The sequence below is a fragment of the Dermacentor albipictus genome, unplaced genomic scaffold (assembly GCF_038994185.2).
Source record: "Dermacentor albipictus isolate Rhodes 1998 colony unplaced genomic scaffold, USDA_Dalb.pri_finalv2 scaffold_21, whole genome shotgun sequence".
Lineage (NCBI taxonomy): Eukaryota > Metazoa > Arthropoda > Arachnida > Ixodida > Ixodidae > Dermacentor > Dermacentor albipictus.
This window is the reverse complement of record NW_027225575.1, coordinates 3,250,268-3,266,009: the sequence shown is the minus strand read 5'-3', so window position 1 is coordinate 3,266,009 and position 15,742 is coordinate 3,250,268. Positions and strand designations below refer to the sequence as shown.

General features: G+C 44.6%; 1 long non-coding RNA gene across 2 annotated transcripts; it reads left to right on the top strand.

Moving 5' to 3' along the window:
• The first annotated feature begins 2,956 nt into the window (after positions 1 to 2,956).
• On the top strand, positions 2,957 to 11,047 carry LOC139052263 (uncharacterized). 2 transcript variants are annotated; one of them, XR_011509805.1, is made up of 3 exons: positions 2,957 to 3,236; positions 4,719 to 4,855; positions 9,968 to 11,047. It is a non-coding gene; the product is annotated as an uncharacterized lncRNA (long non-coding RNA). The 2 variants fall into 2 exon arrangements; XR_011509804.1 differs by lacking the exon at positions 2,957 to 3,236 and having other exon boundaries at positions 4,059 to 4,855.
• Positions 11,048 to 15,742: the final 4,695 nt, after the last annotated feature.

Genomic DNA, 15,742 nt, shown 5'->3' with positions numbered 1-15,742 from the left:
TTCATCTTTTCACCCCTTGTAAACACCCTTGAAACACCCTTTTTCAGCGCAAAAGGGCGTTCAACAAGAAAACACCCTTGGAACACCCCCAGTCTTTCTAATTTACACCCTAATTATAAGGGAGTAAGTGAACAAGCTTACAGTATATGATAAATGAACATTGCCAGTTAAGGCGTTGATATTGGCTGTACATGAAACGCGCGCTACCTGCGCTTGAATCAGGTAGCTGGAATGATTAGATCGGGGCACGTAGGCAGCAGCGCACTGGCTCCGAACAGTGGTCAAAAACGAAGTTTCCCACGAATGTTGATATCGAACGGATGACACTAACGCGCAGACTTTGCATAGCCAGATATCTGCAAAAGGCTTCATATGATCAATAGCAAAATATTTACAATGCTATCACTCACTGCTTAAAGGTGTGCAACCAGTTAGACTGGGAATGGTTAGGAGTGAGGGCTAACGGTAAATAGCTCACCAACTTACGGTTTGTAGATGACATTGGCATACTCAGCAACGCTGCAGACTATTTGCAAGAAACGTTTGAGGAACTTGCCGAAGAAAGTAAGTCTGATTGAGAGTTAGTATGCAGAAGAGAAAAGTAATGTTCCGCAGCCTGTCAAGAGAACGAATGTCATGGTCGGCAGTCAGCCTCTAGGACCTGCGCAGAAATACGTTTATTGAGGTTAATTACTCGCACGGGCCTCTGATCAAGGAAATTAACAAAAATAAAATATTAGCTGGAGAGCTTACGGCAGGCATTACTAAATCATGACCAGGGAGCTTACTGCTAACCATTGCTTTCTACCGTTAGTAACGTATGGGGCCGAAACTTGGAAGTTACCAAAGAAGCTTTGGAAGACGTTGAGGACCGCGCAACGAGCGATGCAATGAAAATTATTAGGCATGATGATAATAGACTGGAAGACAGCGATGTGGATTAGAGAGCGAACGGGGATAGCTGATATTCTGGTTGACATTATGAGGAAGAAGTCGTGCTGGGCAGACATTGCAATGCGTAAGGGAGAGAACTGCTGGTCTATTGGAGTTGCAGAATGGGTGCTAAGGGAAGGGAAGCACAGTCGAGGACGGCAGAGAATAATGTGGACGTGATGGAATTGGGAAACTTGAAGACACGTGGAACCAGTTAGCACAAGACAGGGGTATTGGAGATCGCTGGAGAAGCTTTCGTCCTGCGATGGACGTCAGAATAAGCTGATGATGATGATGACGTGACGACATCCATGCTAGCTTCGCGGCATGTCATTCATGTTATGTCATGCATGCGTGTCATGCACGTTCTGATAGCTCGATTTGCGTCGATTGCGCGGGGTGGAGGGAGGGGGGCTAGTAGCGGCGTAGCCAAGTGGGGCACGCCGGGCACTTGTAACGCTCACTAACAGTAAAATTTTTGCTGCTATGGCAATGGCCCCGCTCCTTCCCCCTCCACGGCCAATTGGGACCCCCCCCCCCCCACATGAAAAAATTTTCTGGTTACGCCACTGTCGGGAGAGGGTTTAAGATTGCTCTAGACCCCTCCCTGTAACTTGTCAACGGAAACGGGGGACGGGAGGGCAGCTGCCGCCGGGCCGCAAACCTTAGGCAGCCCAATTACCGGCTGCATATCCCTTTGCACGTGAATACTGCTCTAATGCCATTACACTGTAGGATCTGTGGCGGTTCGAGGGCATGCGACAATAAAAAAACCCATACAGCCATCAGCAAGTCTTAGCTTGAGCAGATCTTTGGGAGCTGGGCAAGAGTCTCACAAAAAAAAAAAGCTTGGCACCCCTCTTACACGCATTGTCAACTCTGAGTCCCACCGCTGACTGTACATTTCCGGTAAAAAAAAAACACACCGGAACACCTCTCGGATTTGTCTAAGTGTGCGTAAGCATTGTGACTCTTCCTCATCTACACGCAGTCCATGTCGTTATCAATGTTATGAGACTTGAGCCGACAAGTATAAGCGACAGCGCTGCGGCGATACGAGCTGCTCTGGTCGGCGGCGCAAGCAAAGTACTGCAGGTGGCGGGGCCAGGCGCGCTGGTGACGTTCCGTTCGTTTTGAGCTGTTATCGCTCTTTAGCCCTCCTCATCCGCGTCGAACCATTATCAACCGTTCTCCGGCGGCGGCTGCTTGTGGCACGGCCGCGCGAACCGTATCTTGAAAGCGAACTGCATTGTGGACAGAGTGTGCCCACTGTTGAAACCTTCCCGCGCTGTGTTCGCACCGTTTACTTCGCTTTGAAAACAGACGCGCGTACACCTATCTTGAAATTGTTCTGCGAAAAGCGCATAGTGCGGCATGAGCTGAGAGCTTCGTGAGCGCAGTGTTCTCGCCGCTTCGGTCGCGTTGAAGCGAGAGCTAGCACGAAGGTGAATTCACTCGCTGTTGCGGGTTCTATTTTGAAACGTATCGTGTGGTACGGACTGACGGACGGATGTTTTTTCTTGTTGGAGAAGTATAGAAATGCTTACGTTATAAAAAAAATCGCAGGGTTCGCGAATTTCGCGATAAGAACCAACACCAAGCCACTCCTCGGCGCCCCGCGGAGCGATGCCGTCTTCATCGCCCCCTCCCAACCCCGGGAAAAGGGACACTACCTATCTCAGTTGAAGAAACGATGATGAAACGTTAACGACAAGAACGGCATCTCCTAACGAGTTGTCTTATGGCCTCTGAGATTCGCGCGCGCAGCTGGCGCGCGCGAACCTGGGATAGGATAGGAATAAACTGGAGGCCCTAATTGGCCGCTTAATAGCATAAAAAGACAAAGATAATGCCAAATGACACAGTTAAAAATTCAAACAAATAACTGATCTTAATTATACTGTTTGGGAAAAAGAAATAAAAAATTAGACAGCCGCAACACACGCCACTAAAGCCACCACCGCCGGCATAACGCGGAACCAGCAGTTGGCAACATTCATCCGCGCGTCATTGCTTCGTTCGCTTCGTCTTCGCAACGAGAGCCGCCATCTTCTCGCGCCTAACGTTTTGTATGGCTTTGTTCTCTGCAATCCGCGCACGCAGCTCATCGGTGGATGCACGTCTGCTCGGCGTCGCAATGCGGCCTGCGTCATTTTTTGGTGTTCGCGCAATCGGTGTGAAGCATGTCGCATGTGAAATGTTTGGTAGAAGTGCCTCACGTCCAAGTCAAGCCGCCGTACGGGTGTATGGCTGTGCGCTCTGTTCTCGGAAGCGTCAACGGGTTTCCGGCATGCGGATTTCAGGTACGTGCAAATGCGTTTCGCCCTCCTATTGAGCTCCGGCGCAAAGCGTGCAATATTTCATGTGAAAGATGCAGTGCCCGTCATCATGGTGTGAATTTCGAGCGGCAAACGAGAACTTTGGCATTTAGAGCGCACCGCGGCTGCTAAGTTAGCGTGGAAATTGTTTTACGTTACCGTAATATGTTGCTGTCAGTCTAATCTGCGGCTTGTGGACAGCTAGCCCATTGACTTTTGCTTGTGGCAGCGATAAGTATATAAATGGAAGCGGTAATAATTTTCGAGACTAGAGAGTTGTTTCGCTCGATGTTTGGTCGTGTTCATGGCGTTATGAAAGCTAGAAAACTAACTGGCTTTATCGTGCTTAGTTCCAACTCCAAGGGGCGTAACGTTGGCGCTGTATATGCTTGTTTTCGGTGTCACGAGTACCACTTTCATGCTTTTGTTGCATGAGAGGTAGCTGCTGCATGCCGTCTGGGCAGAATACAACAAAAGCAATTTCCTCACTTTCATACGTATGCAATGTGACGTAACAAAATTTCCAGCGTTTTATTCGGAGCGTAAATATCCAGTATAGTTTAGTAAGAAACTCGAATTCTGTCTTAGCTTAGTAGGCGTGAAACAAGTGAAACTCTTTCCTTTTTGAATTCGCCCGCAGATGCGTCATCGGGTAATTGACAGTAGCTTGGCTACGTGAGTTGTTTTATGCGCCAATATTGCCTGGTTAAGTATCCTGTTAATTTATGCCGACGCTCGTTCATCTTGATTTTAAGCGGTTACTATCCCCGAGTACCGGACGATGCCAAACTTGTGAGGTGTAGCAAACGCGGGAAATTCAATGTGGCGTGGCTGCAAGTACCTGTTTTTACGTTTCTTGCATTCAAAGCCAACAGAGTATCACTGATTTACTTTCCATTTCTGCTGTACTTGATCAATCTAATGTGACAACTGCATTTGCTCTTTAATGTTCTCCATTTACTGTGTATTCAGCTTGGCTGCCGTCCTCTCTTCAGAGGATGCTGCTGTGATAGCTCTTTCGTATAGCACATGCCTCTAGGCCCTTGTGTTTCAAGGGCTCTGGCGAGGCAGCAGTGCTCCAAGTAATTTTACCATCCTATATATTTTCTATTTTGCATCATTCTTCCACGATGGATTTTAATGTTCATACTATTTGTCATTAGTCATCGCCATAATTTTATAGCACGTAGATTTTACGCACTTTACAGCGACAATTTTTAGGCCAGCTTACAGCCAAGTTACATCTTCCATAACACATCGTCAACATTACCACTTGTCATGGCCCTCTTTGGCCAAACGTGGCCCTTGCGCCATAAAACACCACACATCATCATCATCAGCTTGGCTGCCAGAAAATGCTTGAATTTCTTTCAGTATCCAAGTGACGAAATATTCCACTGACGGCCGTGTGTGAAACACGCAAGATGACAAAACTGATAGCAAAATGATGAGATATTTCTTTTATAGCGTTTGGACTCGACTTTTGGTGAGGCTGTCGATCGACCTTGGGCCTGGTGACAGCACACCCGACATCGCCAAAGTGCAGCCTATCAGTTGAGTGCCCCCCAATGGACCATCAACATCGGAAACTGAAGCAGAGCCAGGTAGGGCCAATTTTTACTTTGGAACAGAATACTGACAGCTGCCTCTTTTTTTAAGAACTAAATAACATATTTACAAACCAATCCTTTCTCTTTGTGCAGCCTACATAGAATTGTTTTTTGTTCTTATACAGACCTTCAGAAAGCAGTTCTTCTGAACCCTTTTTGCATGCACAAATAAATAAAGAGGAGTTCACTTTCTGAAGAAATTGATGCACAAAAATGTGCGTTCGACACACAATGAGATGCAAGGTAACCAACAACTTTAAAGCGGTAAAAAAACAAGTTTGAAACAAGTTCTAACATCATAACCCGCCTTGGCATACGGATCTAAATATAACAGCAACAGAGGTGCATGCAGAGAAGTGTTTGTAAATGTTTGCAAGATATGTACATTGTCTATGAAATTGTTTTATTTACTTAGAGCTTCTTGGTGCCATGGCAGTGCAGTAAAAGCTCAAAATGATGCCCCTGCTCCTAATAAAGCACCTTTAGATATTAAAATTAAATTATGGGCTTTTACATACCAAAGTCACAGCCTGAAGTTTTGGGAACCTGGCCTTCTTTAATGTACACCTGAATATAAGTGCATAAGCGTTATTGCATTTTACCCTCATTGGAGGGCAGCTGTCATGGCCTAGATTGAAGCTGGGACCAGCATGACTGAGCAGCATGGCATCATAGTAAGTGGGCTATAACACTAGGTCAAAATGAGAAATACTGCTTAGAACTACCAACTTCTTGGCTCACAAGCACTTTGCACTAAGTTAAAGGAGTATGGAGTACTGACAGCGACTGTTAATGTACCAATTTCTTTTTAACCTGACTCCATTATTAAAGTGCGAAGCTTCAATTAGTCAAAACCAGCCTAAATTGCAGAACCAGCTCAAAACACGCACCATGTATAGCTGGATTTGGACATGAAAATGGAGTCAATTCATGTCGCCGAAAATGGAGGTGGCAGTCACACTATTTCATGCTTTTTGCCTAAAACATAGTCAATAATTAATCAATTTCTAAAATATTCTTTTCAAAAAGTTTTTTTTCAAGCATGAAAGGAGGAGCCAAATGGTGTTCAGGTGCACGAGTGGTTAGTTGCACGGCACTTGCATGTGTTCACTGGCTTCTTTCAAGCTTGAAACATTTGTTGCACCTATTGAGCAGTAGAAAGCTGGATTGGGAATTTTTCAGGATGCTCTACAATTTTCGCACTGACACTTTTGCTTTGAATATAATATTTGAGCAGTTAAGTAATCGTTAACTAATTACCTAATTACGAAAAATGCAAGAATTGGTTTCACTTCCTCAAAACGATGGCAAACGACATTACCTTGGTGCTGTCCAGCTACGTTGCAGTTGTACATATTTAAAGCTTGCATGTGTTATACAGACCACCTGGTAATTACAAGGCATATATAGAAGTGGCTAAGTTGTGTAAGCCAGCCATGTGTAGCGAATCATGAGAAACAGCCATGTTTCTTTGACTTAAGGGCATGATAAGATTGACATGCTCGACACCTTGTATCAGTGTGTTCTAGGCCTGTTCGTAGTTTAGCTACTACATAAACAATATTTCTCCACGTGTAAGCTCATATGCATCTTTGAAGTATATTGCCTCGTGTGTCCAAAATAAACCATCCTCGCGCTTCCTTCATTATGTCTTTATCTGTTGCTGTGCTAAATTTTTAACATGCAACTGCACAAATTTTCATCTAGTTTTCATGTTTCCTCGTTGTTTGGTGGCTTTATTTCTGAACAAGTTGTTTTCGTTAAACCCTGTTGCACACAGCAGTACACAGCATTTCTGCCTAGAGTGGAAATGGTTTTTTTTTTCCAGATTGACATAAATACACCTTGCCTGGGCAATGTAAGGCATTCTACATAACACTGCCATGCAATAATGTTTATATTGTATTCCAGCATCATGCAGAACTGTTTACTTACCAGATTAGAATATGTATAAGTGTTGGAAGTAACAGAACTGGAAGAAGCCAGCAGATAATGAGGCCAAGGAAAGCATACAGGAACATGTGTTAAGTTTTTTTATATGAAGTATAGAAATGATAAATTCTGGGTAAGTGAAAGTGGATTAAAAGATATCCACCTGTGGGTGGAGAACGGACCCATAACCTTCACATTACACATGTGATATACTAACCACTGTGGTACTACTGCCGTGTTCGAGCGTCGACAATCTTAGGGGCCATTGTGGACGGTTGAATGCTGCCTCGGTGGCACAGTGGTTAGTGCATCGCATGCCTAATGCAAAGGCTGTAGGTTCGTTCTCCCCCCATGCCTGGTTGTTGTTTTTTTACCATTTTCATTTCCCTTTATCATTTCTACATTTAAATAGAAAATTACAAATAAGTTTCCACGTGCCTTCCCTGGCATCTTCCAGCTGTGATTCAGAAAAATTTTGACCCTCAGTATCCTTTCTTCTTTGGAAGAACAGGAGCTTGATTTTAAAAATAATGAATTCACCTTGTTCAGTATCTCAATGTGGTCTCAAATCTTATCATAGCATGTGTATTACTAAGTGAAGTTTTTGTTAAGATGATATAGCATGGGACCTAATTAGTAGCCTTTGTGTACAGATATATGACTAGTCTAATAAATAGGAGGATTTTAAGAAGCACTTCTAACATGGTCTGAGCAAGTGTTTAAAAAAACTAATCTAGCATGATTTCAGGCATAACTGTTGCCCCTGAAAAATATTTGGATAATATGCATTGGCATTGTTTATAGAGAGCACCAATACTGCTTTGATAGAGGTAGCCTCGTGGAACATGAAGCATCGCTTCTTGCTGAGTCAAGGAAATATTTCCATATCTGAGGTGCATGTGTCATAAGCTCGAATGCTGTTTAGAGGCTGCTAATAAGAAAATTACTTGACTTGCCTTCCAGAGATTGCTTCAGTAGTCTATGCTACTCCATCATAAACAATTTACCAGGGTGAACATTCACCACAGTTGGCTTTGCAATGTTTATGCAAAATACCACAATTGGTTACTAGACATGTGACTGCACTAAAACTTGGAATTAATGACCAGTAAGATTTATGGGACCAGCAAAACTTAGTTTATTACTCCAGAACAAAATGCGAGGCACTTCGGTTATTTCTGCCATAGTTTCTTACAGTAAGTACTAGAGGGAACTCTGGCGCTGCAGTCGTACCACCATGGGAATGATGGGAAGCACATGGATTTGTCGGATAATCGTGCTTGTGAATTCAGACGTTCTTGTGGCTTCGTATATTATACGCTATATAAATCTCATTGTCGTAAATTTCAGCGCAGTCTATAATCTTCGAAGTGCAGAAGACGGCGTCAACACGCACAATTGCTATTAATTGCAACGATTGAGCTTGTCCAGGTAGCCAAATCGAAGGGCGCCAAGCGTCTCAAGGCACTGGTATGCCCGCGATAAATTCATCAGGGCGTTGCACTCGCTTGTCGTTACATGCCTCCGTGGCTTAATGGTTTCAATATCAGACTTCTGTTCTAGAGTTCCTGTGTCTGAATCCTGTCGTCGGACGATTTTCATGTTTATTTATTTATTACACAGTATATTGTTGAGAATGACTAGTTTACAAAGTCACAAAGCCGTTTGAAGCCAAACAGATGAAGTTTAGGCAAATCCATGTACTTCCCATAATTTCCATGCTGCTACAGCCGTTCTTGTTTGATCTCCTGTGGACACTAACGTCAGAGTTCCCTCTAGTAATTATTGTATGAAACTGATTTCTGCGCCTCACTCGTGCAGAAGCGGCACCACACCTGCTGCGTAAACATGCACTACCTTTCGGCCAAGTGCAGGGAATGCTGTGAACTCGCCCTGTACAAAGCCTGCACTAAGTAAAACGAATCGCAACGTGCAGGTGCTGCCACGTTGAACTGGTGGAATGAGGAGTGAAATTCAGCACCTCCTGAACTAGTTCAGAAAGTGCAGGTTAATCTAGTGGAGATTATATAGTAACAGAAGTTGAGTGATTCTGCGTTACATTCATGAAATATACTTCACGATACTTTTCCATTTATTTCATCAGTTATTAAGAATCCCTTTTGCATTGTTGGACAAAACTACAGAATGCCAACATATTTTCTAGCATTCACTGGTAACAAACATGTCAAAACTTGTTCTAGTGTCTAGATTGCCGCTTTAGCCGTTAACCCCCAAGTTAATTCCGGAAAAATGCACCAAATTTTTTACGTACTCAATTTTTCGGCATCATTCTCATTCTAAAAATATATTACTTCATTTGTCTCTGGTTAGAAATAACACAAAAATAAGAGCTGCTCTTGAGGGCAGCTTTCCCTCAATGCCGACTGTAACTCATCTTTGACAATACGAGCAGCATAACATCGGGCAGAAAGAGTGCAACTCGTCATTGGCGATATTGGTACTACCTCCAGTCACTAGTACAGCTTGGGATCAATGGTTAAATGTTGCGACTTTGTTGATGCCCAATTTTAATTCTGCAGCTGTTACACTTGGGTGTAGCATGTGTATGTACGTGTGCATGCATTAAAATGACTTCACGCTAGAGCAAAGCAACTGTAGTGCAGAGAGGCATTAGTCATCTTTATATATTTGCTTTGTAAAGATGCACTAAGTTTATTTTTTGCAGTATAGGCTTGGCGCTAATTGGCCAAAGATGCCCTTGTGCTACTAAAACCTATCAATTAATTCGCTTTTTGCAGTAGCAGGTGCTTATTCCTTTTTCAGGATCGGTCTGTGAGTTTTAATTTGTTTTTCTTGAACTGTGCAATTTCCACTAACAGGCCTGCATGTCATGTGAAGTGTTCCTTTTTCAATCAAGAATGTTGAGCTTGTGTTTGTGGAACTCGATTTTTTGCCTCAAACGAGCTTGTACAAACTGACCAAGCTGATAATTCTACCTGCTTATATATTAAATGTGTTGCGGTTATGAACCCTCATAATGAATGACACATAGTATAAAAATTTTATCTAATAAAACGATTTAATGAAATTTTTCATGTTTTTCGCGTTCGTGTTCACTTCTCTACTCTCGTGTCCTGTCTGCTTGTCTCACCTCTTTTTTTTTGCATATTAAATATCGTATAAACTTAACCATGCTTTTTTACCACAATGCAGGGGGAAAAAGTTCCGGTAACACCATGCATTCAGTATGGTGGCCCAGACGTGTATGCAAGCAACCTCCTTCATGTGGACCAAGAACTAATCTGCAGTGTCTCACAGACTTCCATGCGAAGCCCTCAACATTCTCGTCTCAGTGGAATGGCTGCCCATCTATCTGCGTGTCCATCACCAAGACGGCTAGTTGTAAAGCTCCTGTACCCGTTTAAGAAAGCTTAATGATTTTTTTTTAGTTTTCACTGTTGGCCGTAGAATCTTAAACTTTTTGATGTTTCTAACGTTTTTACCTGGCACAAAGTGGCGCAATAACTTTAAACCAGTGTAATGTATTTAAGTGATGCTCACTCTAATGCCTATCTGGTTTTGTTTGTGTTTAAGAAATTTGAATGTCTGATGAGGTAACAGCATATAAATTTGTCATCGTGGCTTGTTTCAATGAGCTGCTAGGAAATAAGATGCAAAACTTATCACACGCCAGTTGTAGCATTTTTGTATTCATGACTAAAGTATACACGTTTCAAAAGATGGAAAGTGGGGAAAAAAAGCCTCAAGAACATAATCATCCTAGGATTGTCATGTCCTTACAACTCTGCAATGACTAATGCCTCATGCATCTTGGGAGCACAATGGTCGCAATGCCTACAGGTATACTTGATAAGAGACTAGCTCGCAAAAATTTAGTTGAGAGTTAGCGCTCATCCTGTCTGCTTCTAGTCTGTGTCCATGCCACTTCGCGCTACAATCCAAGATCATGTTACTGTACCAACTCGCCCAACTTTTTATCCTTGTGTTAAAGACACACTCAGACTTGTTCTTACTTATGTGACCGGTTATTTTTGTGCTTTATAATAAGATGCAGTGCTTTTCGAATGAAAACGTGATATTTAGTAGTGAGGTTATTTAAAAAAACTGTTCTGCTTAAAATTTAATTGAGCAAGCCTGTGCCATTATTCGGTGCTTATGTCTTTGTATTGGTATGGTTTTACTCATCTTCCTTTTTACTTTTAAAATGTGCAAACATTATTATGTAACCATTTCTCTTGAATGAAATAAATACTTCTGACATTTCGTCACAAATTTTACAATGATGTTGTTCAATTAGGTAACCTTAGACTAGCTGATTGTTGTTCTGGTAGCTTAACTTACAATGCCTTTGCAATATTCAATGCAAGCACATGGTGAAAAATAAACTAAGTTATTGGGTATAAGCAGGTATCTTTCAGTAAATGGAGCATACATATATTTCAGGAAATAGTGCATGCTTATATATTGAACAGCAAGGACAGCTACACATGCTGTTTTGTTCGTAAATGCTGAAACATGATTCGACGTGGAAGCACTTTGTTCTTTGGCTTTGAGTGCTACCTTTAAGTCATGTGTCAAAGCAGTAGTAGAAGCATCCCGTGGCGATAAATGACAACTTTGATGAATAGAGGTGTAAAATGTGTGCTTAAAACGGCAAAAAACTGTTTGACAGGCAAACATATGCTTCTGTAGTACTGTACTTGTTACCGTCGCCAATCCATGCATTGCTTGTGCTCTATTGCATTCAATATGAGCTACAACAACGAGCTGTGGTGTCTTTCCCTCCTGATCGAGCAGGTGTTGCGAAAATGTTTGACCAAGAAAAGTGGAGGTTTTTAATTATTTCTGAAATGCATGTAACTATGCTTTTGGCTGTGTGCTGTTTCCACGGGGTGATAAGTACTGGTGCACCAAGGTGCGGGAGATCCTGTGTCCTTAGTGCAGCGCGCATTGTTATTGCGCTCTGCATCCGACCGGCAGTGTACTATCACTGCAGAGGAAGATTACGAAAAGCATGGCCTGTGTGCCTTGCTGCAATGGTGAAACCTTCAATTGTTTGCCTGAAAGGGTCGCACGTTATGCTACCACATGACGGACCAGAAGCGCAATATCACGACGCCTCGCAGATTCTGGCTCATACTGAACAAGGTAGTACCATAGCTAAGGCTAGGCAGCATTCACAACAGCTAGTCTGCCCATTAACTACATGGCTGTAGTGAACGCTAAAATACTTGCATGGATAACAGCCTTTTGGAAACGTGTTGTCCATGCTACACCCATATTGAAGGGGTGGTGTCTCTGTTACACCCCATATAGAAAGGGTGTTGTTAGCTTTACACCCATAGGCGAGGTGACGTCATATTAACACCCCTTCTCTTGTAGGGTGTTAATTTGCACCCTTTGCTTGAGGTGTAGCAATACACCCAAAAAGGGTGTCACCCATGGGACAAGTCATTTACGCCCTTAAGAGTGTTAAAATTTTTAGAGTGTAGGATTCGTGTCCCCGGGAAATGGAATGAGTCATCGTATGTTGGTGCCAACGCGCTGGTTTTCTACCTCGAGGCAACGTACCCGACCGACCAGTTGTGATGAGCACACGTTCTAGGCCACGTTATCGCTATCTCGTGAAACGCAAGCGACTCAGCCCGACTCGGCTGGCTGAGGAACGGCCGAATATCCCCAATAGCGTTGCGCGCGCCAGAGATATCCTCTAGCGCGACGCAAGCGCCGGCGCTGCCATCTCTCTTGTTCAGTTCGGTGGTTACTCGCACCACGGGAGGAAACTTCAAGGCGCCGCCTAACGTACATTCTTTTTTATAAATTAAAAAGACGCCGTTCATAACTTTTGATTGTGCAAAATGGCATCAATCTTGATTACAATACAAACGCAGCAGTGAAAAGTGAACAACATTGACGAAAGTTTGCTATATTTAACCAATATTATTTCGTATAAACGCGTTCTTTTAAAGAATGATGGCCCCAAACACAAATGCCAACACCACCCGAGAGCGATGCAATTACTATGAGCACGCGTTATGAACAAAAGATTTTCGCGGCGCCAAACGACGGGGAAAATGTGGCGATACGCATTCCTCTCGGCTTCCATTGCATATGGCTGCTCATTAGCATAATTCGCGCGGCTCGTCGCAGCAAAAATTATGGCGGAAAATCTCAGCAATGGCGGCCCAGCGCAACGTCACGCATCGTCAAAATGACGCTTACGAAACAGCCCTTCCTGTGACGCACCTCACGAGATATTCCTTCAGCCAATCAGCAAGCTGGCATTGCACATATCTTGAATCGCCACCACATATTCGCGCAACTGCACATGCATTGCACTGGTTGTGCATGCTACCACTCACATTCTTTTTGAAGCGCTAACATCGCAGTATAGCTGCCAAGGACCCAAAAAATGTATTAGTCTACAAAATTTGCAGCTCCACGTCACGTTTCGTCATCTTGATGAAAACGCAAAATTGCATTTGGCAATACTTCCGCTTCCCGGCACAAATTTCAAGGCACGTGAGCTCGCCACAGCCAATCAGAGAGTCAACATGGCGGATAATGGCGGCCGTGCAGCCGCCATGCGTGTCGAGAATAGCGCCCTGGAACGTGCGATTCCGCAGCCGCCGGTTGGATCCAATCCAATCCACGAGACGCGCCTTGCGAATCCCGTCTCCTAACGACGTATGATCGTCCAAACTTCCCAACTTTCGTCGGATTCGGCGCCTAGTAGACGACGTGCTCGGTTGCACGATGATTGACAGGAGCGTGTCGTCATTTTGACGTCACCAAAATCGTGGCCGCGCCCCGCGGCTGGCGACATCTGGGGCGCTATTCTGGACATTCCGCCATTTTCTTCGGTGCGTGACGTAGGCGCGACGCAAACAAAATGGCGCTGGTGGCCCAGTTTTGATTACGTAACGTGACGCCAACTTGACGTTTCGCCTAAGAAACTGAAATGAAGGCACTGAATGTAGCGTTATCGGTAAAGCAAAACAGTTTTCCTCCGCAGTAAAAATAAAGCAGCTATCTCAAAGCGTATGATTCTTCAGTCGAAAACGCTTCGCGCTTCCGTCGTCTGCTGCGTGCAAGCCGTCGTCTGCTTCAATAGCTAGGATGCATGTCCCCGGAAAATGCAATGAGTCATCGCATGTTGGCGCCAACGCGCTTGTTTTCTTGCTTGAGACAACATACGCGACCTACCAGTGGTGATGCGCGCACGTTCTAGGCCACGTTATCGCTATTTCGTGAAACGCAAGTGACTCAGCCCGACTCGGCTAGCTGAGAAACGGCCGAATATCACCGATAGCGTTGCGGGCGCCAGAGATAACCACTAGTGCGACGCAAGCGCCGGCGCTGCCATCTCTTGTTCATTTCGCTGGTTACTCACCGCGGGAGGAAACTTCAAGGCGCCGCCTTGCGTACATTTCTTTTTATAAATTAGAAAGAGGCCGTTGTCATGACGTCTGATTGTGCAAAAAGGCATTAATCTCGATTACAATACAAATGCAGCAGTGAAAAGTGGACAACATTGCTGAAAGTTTGCTATATTCAACCAATATTATTTCGTATAAACGCGTTCTTTTAAAAAAACGATGGCCCCAGACACAAATGCCAACACCACCAGAGAGCGATGCAAATACTATGAGCACGCGTTATGAACAAAAGATTTTCGTGGCGCCAAACGACGGGGAAAATGTGGCGATACGCATTCCTCTCGGCTGCCATTGCATATGGCTGCTCATTAGCATAATTCGCGCGGCTCGTCGCAGCAAAAATTATGGCGGAAAATCCCAGCAATGGCGGCCCAGTGCAACGTCACGCATCGTCAAAATGACGATTACAAAACAGCCCTTCCTGTGACGCTCCTCACGAGATATTCCTTCAGCCAATCAGCAAGCTGGCATGGCGCATATCTTGAATCGCCACCACATATTCGCGCAATTGCAGATGCATTGCACTGGCTTCTGCACGCTACCGCTCACATTCTTTTTGAAGGACTAACATCACAATATATCTGCCAAGGACCAAAAAAATGTATTAGTCCATAAAATTTGCAGCTCCACGTCACGTTTCGTCATCTTGATGAAAACGCAAAATGACATTCCGCAAAACTTCCGTTTCCCGGCAAAAATTTCAAGGCACGTTAGCTCGCCACAGCCAATAAGAGAGTAAACATGGCGGATAATGGCGGCTGTGCAGCCACCATGCCTGTCCAAAATAGAGCCCCTGCGTGGAATAGGCCAATCGCGCTAGCCGGTAACCGAACGAACGCGCCGAACAACGATCTGCGAACGCACCCCAGGCGACCGACAGACGGACGAATCGGCTACTCATATACAATTTCGCTGTGGAACTTTATTGGCGCATTTCGCTTGACAGCTACATGGTGAGTTAAACTTGTCACGCAACTTGCAAGGAATGACTGGATGGATGGATGGATGCGAAACTTTAATAAGGTCCTGAGGTACGCGACTCAGCGCGCTGCGGGCCGCTCCCACGTTGGGACAGCCAGGCCTTGCCCGACCGCCGCATCGTGGGCCCTCTGGACAGCCCATAGTTGCACCCCAGCATCAGGGCTCTTGATAGCGGAGAGCCACTTTTCTTCATTGATTTCTTCTGTGCCTCGTAACGAGGGGCAACGCCAGAGCATATGATCTAGGCTAGCGATGTCATTGCAATGCCTGCAAGAACTAGTGGCATAGGTGTCGGGATAAATTTTGTGGAATAAAGCCGGGCTGGGATAAGAGCCTGTTTGCAGTAATCTGAGGGTCAATGCCTGCGCTCTATTTAACTTCTTGTGTGGAAGGGGAAACTCTCTCCTGCCGAGATAAAAGTGCTGCGCAATTTCGTTATATGTGGTCGGTTGATCTCTATTCTCCACCGCTGCGGGCCGGCGTTGGAGTTCTCCATGGTCGCGGAAAGTGAGACCTCGCGCCTTGGAGTGGGCCAGCTCGTTGAGGT